This window comes from Meriones unguiculatus, chromosome 3 (genome assembly GCF_030254825.1).
Source record: "Meriones unguiculatus strain TT.TT164.6M chromosome 3, Bangor_MerUng_6.1, whole genome shotgun sequence".
Taxonomy (NCBI): Eukaryota; Metazoa; Chordata; class Mammalia; order Rodentia; family Muridae; genus Meriones; species Meriones unguiculatus.
In genome coordinates this window covers 33,021,428-33,035,297 of record NC_083351.1, presented here as the reverse complement: position 1 = coordinate 33,035,297, position 13,870 = coordinate 33,021,428, and the positions used below count along the sequence as shown (strand labels likewise).

General features: G+C 38.4%; 1 protein-coding gene across 11 annotated transcripts in view; it reads right to left on the bottom strand.

Annotated features, from left to right (window-relative positions):
• Mast2 (microtubule associated serine/threonine kinase 2) overlaps positions 1-13,870 on the bottom strand; it is a 157,752-nt gene that overhangs the window by 69,982 nt on the left and 73,900 nt on the right. The gene's annotated exons all lie outside the window — the stretch shown is intronic.

Here is a 13,870-nt window from a genome sequence, read left to right as displayed (position 1 = left end):
CTCCAGTATATCTGGATATTTGGTAAACACTCGCATTAATGCATCAAATAACAGCTTCTTCTTTTTTTCTTTGAGACGGGATTTCTCTCTTTGTAGCCCTGGCTGTCATCAAAGTCAGAGCTCCTCTTGCCTCTGCCTTCCAGGTGCAAGGTTTTGGGATTAAAGGCAAGCACCCCCACACTTGGCTTTTAACAGCTTTTAATGCAGCATAACACACTATTTCTACTTAAAACTTTAGTTCCTCAGCTCCCTTTTCCCCTAAAACTAATGTAGCTGTCTTGGTATCTTAGGTGCTTTGGAAGACTATTATGATAATAAGGTTGAAACAGGTGATACTGATTTCTAATTTGCTGTCAGTGGCATAAATGGAAAAGATGATGAAAATAAACTGACAGATTCAAAATACTTAATTTGCTATAGAATTATCATGGCTTTAAACACATATACTATTATCTAAGAATAGTATTTAGATTCCAAAGTTTAAAAAGTATCATAAGAACATATTTCAAAATGTCACAGTCCTGTACTATTATTATAGTTTAGATACAATGACATCTATCTAAATATATTCTATTACACCTATTATACATGTGCACACCCAGAGATACACACACAGACACATTAAATCTTTACCTTCCTTCTCATTATCCCTCCAGCTGAATTCAATTTATTTCTTGGGTGGATCAACAGTTTAGAGATACAGTAAAATAATAAAGTGGAATGCAAATAATGACTCAAAATGATACATGTCTATAATCTCAGCACTTAGGAGGCTGATATGAAAAATGATGAGTTTAAAGCCAGCCTGGCCTCCATAGCAAGGCTTTATCTCAAAAAGAGAAAAGTAAATTATAGTTATACCTAAAATTTTACAAATGCAACATACATATATAAGTTAGAATTTATTAGAACATATAATAAACTATTGTTTTTGTTATCCTGTAAAAAAAAATTGCTTAATTTCAAACCTTTCTTCTTGAGACAGCATCTCACTAAATTGCACAAGCTGGCCTCTAAATTGAGGTGTCCTTACTTCAGCCTCCCACAAAGCTAGGATTATGAGCACCAACCACTAGACTTGGCAGCCTTAAATCTTATCATGTATTGTGAGGTTTATTCATTCTAATGACGTTAACAGGATTATAAAAATCTGTAAAACCCTAATCTCATTTTCATATTGCTCCTAATTACCACTCTGCAAATTAATCGTACAATGGGTAGCCTAAAAGAGACAGGAATGAAAAGAAGAAAGGTGGCATGGCAGTGATGGCACACAGGCCTTCAATCCCAATACATGGAGGCAGCCAAGGGTGGAACTCTGAGTGTGAGGACAGCCTTGTCTACAGAGAGAGTTTCAGGATAGCCAGGGCTACACAGAAAAAATCTTGTCTTGAAGTTAAAAAAAAAAATTAATAGGGTACTTATTAGCTCTTCCATCTGGGCTATTTTTTTTTAATTCATCTCTAAAACAGATACAAGATTCCCAATATAGTGGACCAATATTCAAAGATCTAATTGTTGACCATTTATATTTCAAGTTTACAAATTCCACTTAAAAATTCATGCTCAGCCTAAGTCATATTTATTTTAAATACTACTTCAGTTGATTACGGTTCCTTTTGCTTCTTTTTACTTTAACCTCTGGTTGTTTTTTTTTTTCCTTTCTTTTTTTAAGTTTACCAATATGCTAACTATACTTCAAATGAGTAGCATTTTATAGGGACTAACAGAATTAGTAATTCAGTCAACGAGTATGAGAAAACCTCAACCTACAGAAAGCCACAGTGAGAACGAACAGCAAAGAAAAAAATGTGATCCCTCTGCTCTGAAATTTAAGGCACAGCTCAAAACACATCAAGGAGACATGGACACTAGGATTCTTTCCTTTTTCATCATTTACTCAACAATTTTCTCAACACTTCTTTACTAAATAAACCTGAGTAAGTCTTGGAAAAACCACCCTGAAAATAAAAGCCTCCTCATTTCTTGGCTTTGAAATTTTCACATAATAGTTTCTATTTTAGCCAAAAGAGAAGCAGAATTTAAGGCAAAGGAGCCCAATTGGATCTGGAAGGGAGGCCTGGGGTTAGGAGCTGACAGGCCAAGGGCCAAAATGTAACCTTCCACAGCCTAACTCAAAGGAGGAATTCTTTTTATTTTCCTTTTTCCTTATATTCTCGAGGCTTTTATATTTGTACTTTTGACAATAACTTCAAAAACTTGTTTTCAAGGCAAAGGAAAACTGTTTATTGTTAACCCAGCTTTCCCAAGCACCTAGAAACCCCTAAAATTATACCTAACTCAGTTTCCAGAACTGGAAACACCAAAGTCCCTATGAGAGAGCACTCTTTTGACCTTGAATTCACAAAGTCAGCTTTGCCCCCTTCCTAACAGACATTTCCAAGGCAGAGTCTTCATCCAAGCAAATGAAGGAGCTACTTGGCATTAGTTCTTTTCTGGCACCTGCCAGTTTCAAGTCAGAGACCCCAGCCTCCTTACTGAATCCGCAGGCACGGTGCTCCCAGTCTCTCTCTCCTCCGTTTCATCATTCTCCTGACTACTCAAGATCTGCCCTCTCACACTGGAATCTCAGCAGATAATTCTCTCATATAAGGGGCATTTCAGCCAGTGAAAACTTAGCACGGTTCCCAAAACTCAGGGGGGAACATTAAAATATTTTTCTCAAAGAAAAAAGAAAAGAAAAAGTAACCAGCATGACAGTCAGATTCCCTCACAAAAACTAAGAGCCCAAGAGAGAGAAAAGTTCAGATCCTAAATGAATCAGCTGTCCTCTGATCTGCCTGACAGCATTCACACTCAGCCTGCAGCAAATCAGAGACCCAGAGTGCACCTTGTTCCCTCACAGTCACAAGCACCCTCCCCCACAAATCAGCTGTACCCTCCCACCCTCAGACCTGGCAGCAGCAAAGGCTCTGGCAGAAATTATACATACCAACTTGAAAACTCACACTGTGTCAGAAATACTATTAACCCAGGAGCCATGGGCCAGGATACAAACAGCTGTTGCAGCCGGCAGGGGATTGGATGAAAGCCTCTTACAGATCCCAAATTGGTAAATTAATGAGCTAAGAATAAATAGGTATTTCTGCGACATTATTCATTCTCAAACCCAGGCCTAGTAGAATATAACAGAACATTAATTTTGAGACTCTAAATGTAGTTATTATTCAAATTCTAAAAATGACCAATTTAAATAATCTACATTCCTTAAAATTTTGACATAAATTTTATTCAATTTCCATTATCCTCTTATCACTTCAATAACCTCTGATAAAAAGAAAAAGCTAAGAAAGTAAGTTCAGAAGAGTCAGGCATGGAAACATTTGGACCTGGGAGGTAGAGGCAAAAGATCAAATTCAAGGTCATCTTTCCCTACACAGAAAATTAAGACCACCCCAAGATAACCTCTCGACATAATACAAACAACTGCAAGTCTGGAAACTAATGGAATTTGATCCAATAATTATCATAGAAACCATTTAGATGAAAGACATTCTAGACTTTAATGTAAGCTACTTAAGTATGCTTTAAGTTTCCCATCTATAAAATGAAGATACTTAAGGTCACCAAAACAGATGAATAATATGTGAAAAAGAAACGTGTGCAGCACGGGGAAAGTACTATGGAAATGTTGGCTACTATTATATATCTTTGTATTTTAAAGAAGGAGCTGCATCAAGTGAGGAGTGAGGAGGGCAGGATCAACCTTTTTTAAAAAGGGGAAAAGAAAATACAGTATGCCAGAATATTCACACAGTAAGGGTAAACGCTGCTTTATGAAATTACTTTGTGGCAATTGTTACTGAAGCACATAAAAATGTCTGTGCAAATGTGCGGTGAAGCAAAATATGAGATATATTTCTTATTAAAAATCTAAAACATTTGAAAGCCACTGTTCTGTTTTGTTTTTTTTTTTAAGATTTTTATTTATTTATTATGTATATAGTGTTTTGCTTACATGTACTGCTCACTAGAAGAGGGCATCAGATCCCACCATGGGTGGTTGTGGGCCACCATGTGGTTGCTGGGAATTGAACGTAGGACCTTTGGTAGAACAGCTAGTGCTCTTAATCTCTGAGCCATCTCTCCAGCCCCCACTGTTCTGTTTTAATCACCCAAGCAAATCTACTCTTGCCTAGTAGTTATAGGTACTTACTTTCCCACCACATATTAGCTCAATTTCTGGCCTTCACAGCTTCTTGTTTCAAATTCTGTTCTCTCCAAGTCTTAAAGGTAACTGAATGCTCTCAGACATCTCAACAAGTACTGAGTCCCACTTAGGAAACAGGATCAGTCACAAAAGCCACAGCCTCCTAGGTTCAACTGACAATTGTGGCAGGTCTTTATGTTTCTGCCCAATATTTTTCAGTCCTTTAATACATAAACTAAGGTTAATAATCAAAAAACAATAACTACCTAAAACCAAACAAAGTAAGAGAGTAAGTCATATTAGTAAACTGAAAATCAGGCTCTCAATTTTTATACTTAGTTACCCTGCATATAAATTTTATCAGCCAGATTGCTTTGGCAAAGATTCTCACTCTAGAATCGGTGATAGAAATTTCTGAGCTATACTTTTCAGTAACAATGTCGGACAATAATAGCAAAGTAATCTTTCTCTAGACTGCTTTGCAATACTAACTGCAGGAAAACTGACACAATATGGAGTTTCTTCAATAATACTGAAGATGGAAAATATGTGATTTTTAGCGATTAAGTCTTATCTTATATCCTTTAACATCAAAAAGAATACTCTTACCTTCAGAATTTAACACATTTCCAGAGAGAGTACTTTCAGGTTATTGGCAATAGTCTATGTGCCAATATCCCTGTGCATTTGTCAGCACTGTTTACTGAACTAGTAACAGGGCTTAATACTCGGTACTACGGCAAATGACACATCTAACTTTTTCTGTTCATTCACAGAAATACTTGTGGGTTGTGTTATCACTCAGAGTCAGGAGGAAAGAACCTGTGAAATATACCATTCATGTTAGAGATATGGTAAACATTACAAACAAAAACTAAGCTCCTACATGGCCATCTACACCAGCAAAATGGAATGCTAATTCCACCAAAGAACTTATAGTTCAGGACCTAGGAACATGACTACTCTTTCTTGTCCTCTCCTTAAAGGCATGGAGGGAAAGCTGTCAGAATGTAACTAATAAGCTATGAAACTGGAAACCTGAGGAAGAACCCTGAGAATAATGACAACTTGAGAAACACTGAGGCTGACCAGGTGTGTGAGCACCCGCCTGCAAGCCAAGAGCTCGGGAAATGAGGGCGAGAGTGTCCGCAGTTTGAGCTATTCTCTACTTCAGAGACTCCAAAGCCACCCCAGGAAGCGTGAGGCCCTGCCCCAAACAACCGCATGGACAGACGGGTGGATGAAGAAATAATGAAGAGAGTCACAATCAAGGCCCTGCTTTCTACTGCATAAGAACGACCACAAACTTGGCCACTTAACGCAGCACATATTTACCAGCTTATAGTTTCTATATCAGAAATTCAAAGACAGCCTAGCTAGGTTTTCTATTTAGTGTCTCAAAAACCTGTAATCAAGATGTTATCTGAACTAATTTTTTTCGAAAGGAATCTTGATTTAAAAAAAAAAAAATCCAACTCTAAACTCAGATCATTAAAGACTCCTTTTCCTTGTGGTTTTAAAAAAGACAACAGTAGCTATTTCCTGGCTCTCAACTATATGTTATCTTTACATAGCCTAGAAGAAGCTACTGTAAGTTTCTTTTTCCCTGGTGTATTAGTTACTTTTTCTCATACCAGATAAGAACAAATGAAGGAAGAAAAGGCTCACAGCTTCACTGTACAGTCCAGCATGGTAGAGAAGTCATGGCACAAAAGTGAAAAATACTGTCATGTTGCGCCCACAGTTAGAGAAAGAAGAATGCTAGCTAATGCTCCACCTCCTTCCTCCTTTTTTAAAACTCAGTCTGGTAACCCAGCCCCTAGAATGTGCCACTCACATTTAGGGTAGGTGCTCCTAGATTAATCCATTCTAGAAACTCCCTCACAGGCATACCCAGAAACTTGTTTCAGAGGCAATTCTACATTCTGTCAGTTTTACAATCTATATTAATTATCATACCTAGCCTTTTCCCAACACGGACAGTTGTTTCATTAAATCAGTACAAGCAGCCTATGATGGAGTCTACCGCTGTATTATATATACTGTAATATAGTTAAAAAAATGGCATCCAATGTCCTAAAAGTGCTTTGCTGTATCTTACAAAAGTTCAGTATTTTCAGTGTTGAGCTCAGTTGTCAAAAATGCTCATTTATTAATGACACTGCTTTAGAATTTGTTATCAACTAATGGGTCAACATGGTGTTATAAAAATGTTGATGCCTCGTATTTATTCTAGACTCCCAGAATCACTTTTTTTTTATTTCATGTGTATGGGTGCTCTGCACACATGTATGTCTATGCACTACATGCATTCAGTGTTCATGGAAGCCAAACAAAAGTATCAGATATTTTAGAACTGGCCTTTCAAATGGTTGTTATTCATCATGCAGGGCAGAGGTTCTCTGATGTTCCTGGTCCCACTTCTCCACCTTGCTTCCCCACCTGTAATGGCGTGATCATCTACAATCACAACTAGTGGGTCCAAAGGAGGGGGAGCAAGGCAGGAACCACCAGGGGATGGAGAACTCAGGCGGAAGTGAGCGTGCCTGAGAAACTGACTTCTAAGGAGACAGCTTCAGTGAAATGGCTTTTGAATTGGGGAAAACACTGGCTATTGAAATATTTGGGGAGTGGGTAGAAGCTTTCAGGATGAGTGTACATCACTGGCTTTGGCCAAGGTGCTGGGCATTCCTTATTTGCATGAAAAAGAACTCCAAATGCATGTTGGAATGACCTTATAAGAAGTTTAACCCATGATCTGTCCACCAGACTATGTGGCCTCAAGGGTAGCAGAGGTGTGGTATGGCATGTGCACTGGGGCATGGAAGCCCAGAGTGGGGAGAGAATGCTCCTACTCCTACTGTAATTTGGACACATTTCTACTTCACTCTTGCTCCAGGCTGGCTCCCACTATCGCATGGCTCCCTGGCCACACACTTCTCAAACTGTGGGTCTTGACTGCTTTGAGATCACATGTCAGATATCCTGCAAATCAGATATCTACATTCATTAACAGTAGTAACAGAAATAATCTTATGGTTGGGGAACACAGTATGAGGAACTGTATTAAAGGGTTGCAGTAGTAGAGGGCTGAGAATGACTGAATAATAATGGAGGATAGGAATCAAACCCAAGTCGCCCAAAAGAACAGCCAGTGCTTTGAACCACTGAGACACCTCTCCAGCAATGACCTAACTCTTCCTATATGATAATTCCTAGCTCCTTGTAGTACATATATTGTATCACAGGACTACCATGTCACATATTAGGTTTCTGTCCTCTGCTGTAACTGTTTCATAAATTTATCGTGTTCTATATATCAGCTACATCACTCACTACCTTCAGAAAGAACTATTCTGTAAACCATTGCTCAAATCTTGGGTTGGCATTAAGCTTCTTTGTGTGGATCCCGGCTGTCCTAGAACTTTCACTATAGATCAGGCCTGCCTCTGCCTCTTCAGTGCTGGGATTAAATACATATGCCACCATCACCAGGCTGTTTTGCCTTTATATAGTATTTAAAGACTGGATTTACCAGTTAATTGTATCTTCTTAATGGATTTTTATCAGAATGTTTACATTTGAAAATTATCTTTCAAAGTAAAATAATCATAATTATTTCACATCTTTGTTATCTATAGAGAGCCTTTTTCACAGTGATGTCTGTTTCAAAGCTATACAATCAATTAGTAGCCAGAGTCTGTGTTTTCAGCAAAGAAAGCTTATCTCAGAGCTACATGGCAAAGGAGTCAGCAGGTATTTAAAACTATTGACACGTCAAAGAATAGACGCTTGGGCACAGGCTTCCTGTGGTATCACTAGGACAACTGGAGAACTTCCAGATCATTCCAGTGGACTGAGTCAGAATTTCCAAAACTCTTTGGTAGAGAAGAAGACTGCTAATGTCTGAACTAATAAAATGAAAATTAATATACAGCACTGAATAAGCTGAGAAGGAAAGACTATAGTTACTTATTAGAAATATTCTCCTAATGTTTATTTTTCTAATATATAAAAGAAGCCCATTATCTTCCTCCTTTGGCTATTTATAACCCTTAAGCCTTTAGCCTCAACTCTTGTGTAATGAAACACTGATAAAGTACTTCTCATTCTCTTTGGCTCACCTCCAACCAGGATTGAGAAAGGCTTACTAAGTCTCCTCACTTTTCAAAGCAATATAGTTATCTGAATAGAGGTAATAAAAGTCTCTTCTTTGTTTTAACACTAGAATATAACTGTAAAAAACAGTTACGCAACCAGGGCTTGTCTCTAATGTCACATTTGAGAATGATATTCATTCAGTCAGCTTTAACAAGACACTTTTAAGGAACTACAGATAATTTTGTATGGCCAGTTCAAATAAAACCTTCCCAGAAAAACCAGCCTGGAACCTAGCTTATAGGGCCAAATATAAGAGGGGGAGGGAATGAAGGAGCCGGATACAGCTGGGACACAGAGTTAACAAATTGTAACTAAAAAGAAAAAGAAAAAGAAAAAAAGATGTGAGACCTTGAAAGGAGATAAATTCACCAGTCTCAAGGAGGATTTCTTAGATGTGGCCTCCTGGCTTCAAATTACAAAGAACAGAAGATTTCAAATTTTCATGAAGTTTGTTGTTGTTGTGTGTATTTTGTTTTTGTTTTTGTTTTTTGAGACAGAGTCTCTCTGTAGCTTCAGCTGTCCTGTCCTGGACTCACTCTGTAGACCAGGCTAGTCTCAAACTCAGAGATCCACCTGAGTGCTGGGATTAAAGACACACCTGGCTGAGATTTTTTTTTTGAAGTAAAATTTTTATTTTTTAATTTATGTGCATATGCCTGATTGTCTATCTGTGTACCATGTACATGTACATGGAAGCCAGAAGAGTGTCAGAGCCTCTGCAAGCGTAGTTACAGGTAGCGATGAGCCATCTGATTGCGGGTACTGGAACCATGAGTCTTCTGCTAGAGGAGCAAGTGCTCTTAATCACTAAGGCATCTCTTCAGCCAACAATCTGAGATTTGTTATGAGCTAAAACAAAATTTAAAACACTATAGTAAGTTAACATTCTTGCTAGTCTATGAGAGAGCTAAATTTACCAAGAATCAGCCTACTAGTGTGTGCGCGCACATGTGTAGAATCAAGAGTTTAGATTAAAAGAAAAAAAGCGAGAAAAGAGCAGAGAAAAGGAGGAAAGAGCATCAAAAAAGAGGGGAGGAAAGTAAAGAATCAAATTAGATTACTAGGTATTTCCAAAGAAAGGCTGTGTTGTTGAAAAACACATTCTTCTGTCTACTTGATTCTAGTATTTTATTACATTTAAGCTATTTTTATAACTTACAAGCTACTCATAACTGATGGCAATACAAAGTATTTTGTCTATATCCATGCAAATAAATTCTGAAAAGATACAATAACTTCCCTTTTCCAGAGAAACACCCACTTTTGTAAACACTTGTACACTCATTTTAATCTTTCTTTGATCCATAGAAATCACACTTATTTAAGTTCTTTGAATTGTTATATCTGTCTGTCTCTAATAGGAAACTGTCTGTTTCTAATAGGTTAAAATAATTTAACTTGCCTTTTAAAACACTATTTTTGTGTATATTTTATTTATATTTGTTACTATGTTTCAAGATTTTTACAAAGTTGGGTTTTTCTATAGGAGAGGGGAAATAACCTGTGACTCTTTACAAAAGTGAGATTACATTTCTCATGTTACAGACATAAAACATTGTACTTTAGAGTCTGTTAGCTTAATTTAAAACTTTTTTGTTTTTAAAGATTTATATGGGAGCTAGAGAGATGCCTCAGTGTGTTAAGAACACAGGCTAAGATGGGGTCCCAGCACTAAGGGAAAGTGGACACAAGTACCCATCACTAGCCCAGAAGCCAAGGCCAACTGATAACTTCTCACAAAGGAAAAAAAATGTTTTCTCCAACAGCTTCACTAGGTATATATGGAGCCACAAATCACACTTGAGGGCAGGGCCCATCCCCAGCAGTAGATGGCCAACACAAAATAAATTAAATGGTATTTTTAGAAGTTTTTTTGTTTTGTTTTGTTTTGTTTGTTTGTTTTGTTTTGTTGTCTCTCAATGCTTTGTCTGGGTTTTTTACCCCCTTCCTTCTTTTTTCTTGCTTTCTTTCTCTTTTTCTTTCTTTCTTTACAGGTCTTTTGCCATGTTTAGGTAGGAAGGGAAAACATTGAAAACATACAGGTGGTAAAAATGTATTTCAACAAGGTGGCCATGTTCCAGCCCCAGCAAGCAACAGAACTTGAAAATTTTTACCACATGGTTCTGGCTTTAGAGTCAAAGATTCAAGAAAGAGGTTATAGAATTTCCCTCAATGACTAAGAAAAGCTGGGGCCAGAGGTGCGACAGGGGTGTCTCTTCATGAAGGCAAAGAGAGGTCATGATGTGAAGCTGTGAAAGTAAAGTCTGGATTGCCTTGTAGACCTCACGATGTTGGAGAAGCCATAGTTGTGGGATACCTGCCAAGGAAAGCTGCTCATGTGGTGTGCCAACAAACCTTTCTTAGTTAGGGTTTTATTGCTGTGAAGAAACACCGTGACTATGGCTATTCTTTTAAGAGAAAACATTTAATTGGGGCTGGCTTATATCTTCAGAGGTTTAGCCAATATTCATCATGGTGGGAAGCTTGGCAGCATGGTGGCAGGCATGATGCTGGAGAAGGAGCTAAGAATTATACATCTGGACCCACAGGCAGCAGGATGAGTGAGCCACTGGACTAGCTCCGGCTTCTGAAACCTTAAAGCCCACCCTTAAAAAAAAAATACTCCCTCCCACAACGCCATACCTCCTAATAGTGCCATTCCCTATGATGGGGAATCTGATGGGGGCCAGTTTCATTTAAACCACCACACAACCGCATAGCAGGTCTTTGCTACTTTCTGGGTTCTTCTTTTTCCCCACCCTTTATCCATCCCCCAACCTCTGGTTTCACCCCCGCCCCATAACTAGACAGGAGAGAAAGAAGTACAGAGGGGAGTGTGGCAGGATATTTGATCACATTATGAACCCCAAAATTGTGAACTGGAAAAACCTGTTTCTTTTGGCATGGCTCATGTTTAATTCAAGAGCTTTCTGTTTATTGTAAACAAGTAGTTGTGGGGTGGCTCAGCCCTAGCACACAACTTTAACCCAAAAGCATTCTCTAAGCAAGAGCTAAATAAAGCCTACAATAGGTCAAGAGGCAAAGCAAGCAATCAGTTGACAGGGAGTGAACATAAGTAAACCCAGGAAGGAGAGACTTGAGTTGAAGGGTATTTAAGACAGTATGGAAAAAAAAGAAAGAGCTTTTTCCTTCTGGGACATCAGCTGAGTAGGAAAGGTCAGCTGAGTGCTTTCTCTGCCTCTCTGAGCTAATGGGCTTTCACCCCAGAATCTGGCTCCTGGGTCTTCATTGGTAAAATCAAAAGTTTGAGATTTTAGTTTAAAAACAACAGGGAAGAAGGAAGAAGAGGGGGAGGGGAAGATCTGAATCTAATTCTTCTTGTTTCTTCTTTGAGCATGATTAACTAACTAACTAACCAACCAACCAACCACAATCAACCACCCTGAATGGCCAACAACCACCAACCCCACATATCAGAGCTCTAGCATTAATATACTCTCTGAAAAATTCCCAGAATTCCAAACATCATACATTCACAGAAACTATCTGCAGCTTGCAAAACCAAACCTCTGCTACAGCATGAGGCAAACTGCAGTCAGCTGCTTTGAACAGTCCAAAGCAGCCCACATCCCTGTGTTTGGGATTAAAACAAAAACATGTTCTTACGATTCTATTTTTTAAACAAAGAAAATTCCAGAATTGTCACTACACAACCCAATAGAGAGAAGTGTGCTACTGTCACCAAAGCTGAAAGGAGTTAGAGATTTGAAAAATGCTTTGACATCATGCATGGAGATACAGAGTTTGGAATTTAGCCAGCTGGTGATTTGGTATTGCTTCGGTATGGTATTTCCTCACTATTCACCATTTCTTCTTTTTAAAATGGTAATGTATATTCTACGTCATTGTGTATGTTGGATGTATCTATTTTCTTGTTTTGATTACAGAGGGATTACAGTTAAGAGATTGTCATAAGTCTCAGAAAAGACTTTTGGACTTTTAAAGTGTTGAGACTGTTCTAGACTATGGGGACTTCTGAGGCTGGGCTGGTGGATTTCTGCATTATGATACGGCTACAAGCCTATGGGGGCCAAGGAGTAGGAAGTGGTGGTTTTAACAGGAATGACTACCATAGGCTCATGGATTGGCATGCTTGGCCACCAAGAAATAGCACTGTAAGAAGGCGTGGCCTTATTGGAGAAGGTGTGGCCTTGTGGGAAAACATGTTACTGGGAGTGGGCTTTGAGGTTTAAAATGCTCAAGACTCACGCTCTCTTTCTAATGCCTGAGGATCCAGACCATAGAACTCTTGGCTCCTTCTCCAGCACTGTGTCTGCCTGCATGTCACCATACTTCCCGCCATACTGAAAATGGACTAAACCCCTGAAACTGTAACCCAGACTCAATTAAATTTTTTTCCTTTATAGGAGATGCCACGGTCATAATCTTCATAGCGACAGAAACCCTAACTAATTATGTCTTCTGACACTGTGTTTTTATGGGATTTCTGTGTGTGGGAATTGTGTCTGTTTGTGTGAGGGGTCTGTTTGTGCATTTCCTTTGGCACTTTTTCCTCTTTGTTTTCTCCTGTTCTGATTTTTTTTTATTTCATTTCATATTTATTAATTTAAGATGCCTGTTTGTTTTCTAATAAGAGAAAGAAAAATTATGGGTTTCAGTGGGTGGGTAAGATCTGGGAAGAGTTGGTAAGGGAAGCCACGGTCAAAATATATTATTTGAAAAAAAATTATTTTCAATTAAAAAAAAAACACTATTACTTTATCGGAGGATCCAGTTTAATTCTCAGCACTCACGTGGCAATTCACAACCATCTATAACTCCAGTTCCAGGTAATCTCGCACCCTCTGCTAGTACCAGGAACACAAATGCTGTACAGACAGGCATGTAGGCAAAAACTCCCATACACATAATATTTTCATTTGATAAAAAAACATTTATTATTTTTATAAAAGCATCTGTATGTAGAGGCTGGAGATGGCTCAGTGGTTAAGAGCACTGTCTGACAGCTCTTCCAAAGGACCCAGGTTCAATTCCCAGCACCTACCTGGCAGTTCACAACTGCCTGTAACCCCAATTCCAAGGGATCTGACACTTTCACACTAATGTTCATAAAATTAAATAAATTTTAGAAAGTATCTGCATATATGTATGTCTATCATATGCATGCCTGTAGCTGAAAAAAGACCCAAAAATGATGCTGGATCCTTTCAAACTAGATTGACAGGTATCTAAGAGCTGCCATCTAGGTTTTGGGATCCAAACCAAGATCCTATATAATTACAGTAAACGCTTTTGATGCTGAACTATCTTTCCAGCACCTTCATTTAAAGCCTAATCATGTAAGAAAGGAAAAAGATCCACCCCTCCACCTTTCAGCATATCTATTTTTAAAAGGCTGGGAAAGCAAATGGTATCAGAAAGACAGTCCTTACCAGAAGCCCACTCTGATGGCACTTTTAAATCTTGTACTTCTAGCCTCCAAAACTATGATCTAATTTTGTTGCATGAGCCAACCAGCCGACAGTATTTTGTTACTGCAGGCCAATCAGATTAGTA